Source organism: Arachis hypogaea, chromosome 16 (genome assembly GCF_003086295.3).
Source record: "Arachis hypogaea cultivar Tifrunner chromosome 16, arahy.Tifrunner.gnm2.J5K5, whole genome shotgun sequence".
Lineage (NCBI taxonomy): Eukaryota > Viridiplantae > Streptophyta > Magnoliopsida > Fabales > Fabaceae > Arachis > Arachis hypogaea.
Genome location: NC_092051.1, coordinates 90,073,859 through 90,076,836, shown reverse-complemented (window position 1 = coordinate 90,076,836; position 2,978 = coordinate 90,073,859). Strand labels below are relative to the sequence as shown.

The 2,978-nt window shown below is 39.1% G+C and overlaps 1 non-coding gene across 1 annotated transcript; it reads left to right on the top strand.

Annotated features, from left to right (window-relative positions):
- Window positions 1-1,828: 1,828 nt before the first annotated feature.
- LOC112761517 (small nucleolar RNA R71) lies at window positions 1,829-1,935 on the top strand. Its single transcript, XR_003181909.1, has one exon. It is a non-coding gene; the product is annotated as a small nucleolar RNA R71 (small nucleolar RNA).
- Window positions 1,936-2,978: the final 1,043 nt, after the last annotated feature.

The following is a 2,978-nucleotide window of genomic DNA, read 5'->3' as shown; positions in this document are numbered from 1 at the left end:
CTCCACATGATCATGAACCTAATAAAACATGAAAGAACAATAAAATAAAAATAAAATTAGATAAATAAAAATTGGGTTGCCTCCCAACAAGCGCTTCTTTAATGTCAATAGCTTGGCAGTGGGCTCTCATGGAGCCACACAGGTGATCAGGTCAATTTTATAGACTCCCAACACCAAACTTAGAGTTTGGATATGGGAGTTCAACACCAGACCTAAAGTTTGGCTGAGGCCTCCCAACACCAAACTTAGAGTTTGACTGTGGGGGCTTTAGTTGACTCTGTACTGAGAGAAGCTTACTGTGCCTCTTTTCCAGGTTTACAGAAGGATGACCTTGAGTTTTAAACACAAAGGAGTCCTTATTCAATTGAAGGACTAGTTCACCTCTATCTACATCAATCACAGCTCTTGCTGTGGCTAGGAAGGGTCTTCCAAGAATGATGGATTCATCCTCATCCTTCCCAGTATCCAGGATTATGAAATCAGCAGGGATGTAAAGGCCTTCAACCTTTACTAACACGTCCTCTACTTGTCCATGAGCCACTTTTCTTGAGTTGTATGCCATCTCTAATGAGATTCTGGTAGCTTGCACCCCAAAGATTCCCATTTTCTCCATTACAGAGAGTGGCATGAGGTTTATTCCTGACCCAAGGTCACATAGAGCCTTCTCAAAGGTTATGGTACCTATGGTACAAGGTATTAGGAACTTTCCAGGATCCTGTTTCTTCTGAGGCAATCTCAGTTGATCCAATGCATTTAGTTCATTAGTGAACAGGGGAGGTTCATCTCCCCAAGTTTCTTTTCCAAATAAATTGGCATTCAGCTTCATGATTGCACCAAGGAACTTGGCAACTTGCTCTTCAGTAACATCTTCATTCTCTTTAGAAGAAGAATACTCATCAGAGCTCATGAATGGCACAAGGAGGTTCAATGGAATCTCTATGGTCTCTAGATGAGCCTCAGAGTCCTTTGGTTCCTCAAAGGGGAACTCCTTGTTGATCACTGGATGTCCCAAGAGGTTTTCCTCCTTGGGATTCACGTCCTCCCCTTCCTTCTTGGATTCGGCCATGATGGTCAATTCAATGGCCTTGCACTCTTCTTTTGGATTTTCTTCTGTATTGCTTGGGAGAGCACTAGGAGGGGTTTCAGTGATCTTCTTACTCAGCTGGCCCACTTGTGCCTCAAAATTTCTAATGGAAGACCTTGTTTCATTCATGAAACTCAGAGTGGCCTTAGATAGATCAGAGACTAAGTTTGCTAAGCTAGATAGATTCTGCTAAGAATTCTCTGTCTGTTGCTGAGTGGATGATGGAAAAGGTTTACTATTGTTAAACCTGTTTCCTCCACCATTATTAAAGCCTTATTGAGGCTTTTGTTGATCCTTCCATGAGAGATTTGGGTGATTTCTCCATGAGGGATTATAGGTGTTTCCATATGGTTCACCCATGTAGTTCACCTCTGCTATTGCAGGGTTCTCAGGATCATAAGCTTCTTCTTCAGAAGATGCCTCTTGAGTACTGTTGGATGCAGCTTGCATTCCATTCAGACTCTGAGAAATCATATTGACTTGCTGAGTCAATATTTTGTTCTGAGCCAATATGGCATTCAGAGTGTCAATTTCAAGAACTCCCTTCTTCTGAGGCATTCCATTACTCACAGGATTCCTCCCAGAAGTGTACATGAACTGGTTATTAGCAACCATGTCAATGAGTTCTTGAGCTTCTGCAGGTGTTTTCTTTAGGTGAATGGATCCACCTGTAGAAGCATCCAATGACATCTTAGCTAATTCAGACAGACCATCATAGAATATATCCAGGATGGTCCATTCTGAAAGCATATCAGAAGGACACTTTTTGGTCAGTTCCTTGTATCTCTCCCAAGTTCATAGAGGGATTCACCTTCTTTCTGTCTGAAGGTTTGAACATCCACTCTAAGCTTACTCATCTTTTGAGGAGGAAAGAACTTGGCTAAGAAAGCCTTGACCTGCTTATCCCAAGAGTTCAGGCTATCCTTAGGTTGAGAGTCCAACCATATTCTAGCTCTGTCTCTTACAGCAAACGGGAAAAGCATGAGCCTATAGACTTCAGGATCTACTCCATTAGTCTTAACAGTATCACAGATCTGCAAGAATTCAGTTAAGAACTGAAAAGGATCTTCAGATGGAAGTCCATGAAACTTGCAGTTTTGCTGTATTAGAGAAACTAATTGAGGTTTCAGCTCAAAATTGTTTGCTCCAATGGCAGGAATGGAGATGCTTCTTCCATGTAAATTGGAATTAGGTGTAGTAAAGTCCCCAAGAATCCTCCTTGCATTATTATTATTTTCGGCTGCGATCTCCTCTTCCTGTTCGAAAATTCCTGTAAGGTTGTCTCTGGATTGTTGTATTTTAGCTTCTCTTAGTTTCCTCTTCAGAGTCCTTTCAGGTTCAGGGTCTGCTTCAACAAGAATGTTCTTGTCCTTGCTCCTGCTCATATGACAAAGAAGGGAATAACAAAGAAAATATGGAATCCTCTATGTCACAGTATAGAGATTCCTTTGTGTGAGTAGAAGAAGAAAAGAATGTAATGTAAGGAAAGAGAAGGGGGGAGAATCCAAACACAAGGGTGAGGAGAGCAGAGATATGAGATGAAGAGAAGTGTTAGTAAGGAATTAAATAAATAGAAGAAGATGAGGGAAAGAGAATTTCGAAAAATAAATTTTGAAAAAGAGTTAATGATTTTCAAAAAGTAAGATAAAATTAAAATTAAAATTAAAAATTGAAACAATTAATTAATTAAAAAGAATTTTTTTGAAAAAGAGGGAGGTATTTTCGAAAATTAGAGATGGATAGTTAGTTAGGTAGTTTTGAAAGAGATAAGAAACAAACAAAAAGTTAATTAGTTAGTTGAAACAAATTTTGAAAATCAATTTTGAAAAGATAAGAAGATAAGAAGTTAGAAAAGATATTTGAAAAAGATAAGATAAAAAGATATTTTTGAAAA